The sequence below is a fragment of the Mus pahari genome, chromosome 9 (genome assembly GCF_900095145.1).
Source record: "Mus pahari chromosome 9, PAHARI_EIJ_v1.1, whole genome shotgun sequence".
NCBI classification, from domain to species: domain Eukaryota; kingdom Metazoa; phylum Chordata; class Mammalia; order Rodentia; family Muridae; genus Mus; species Mus pahari.
In genome coordinates, this window is record NC_034598.1 from 62436393 (window position 1) to 62436763 (window position 371).

The window sequence follows — 371 nt, forward strand, 5'->3', positions numbered from 1 at the left end:
TCTTGTACAGTATAACTCAATCAATGCACAATGAAATGTATTTGCTATATTAATAACTGAAAGGATTCAAACAGATCTACCAAGTTAACTTTGAACTTCTTGATTTTTGTTAGGAAGCTTTTACACCAATGTAAGTAAACACATGTGCCATATATCTGTATGGTTAGCTGCAAACAATGTTTTACATAGTGCTTTACATATAAGGAAATCATTTTTCATACACAAGCCTTAAAAACATCCTTCTGGATAAAACATATGACCTTTGAAGTATCTTTGTGTGTATATGTGTAAATTTGTATTTCTCTCTCTCTCTCTCTCTCTCTCTATATATATATATATATATATATATATATATATATATATATATATAT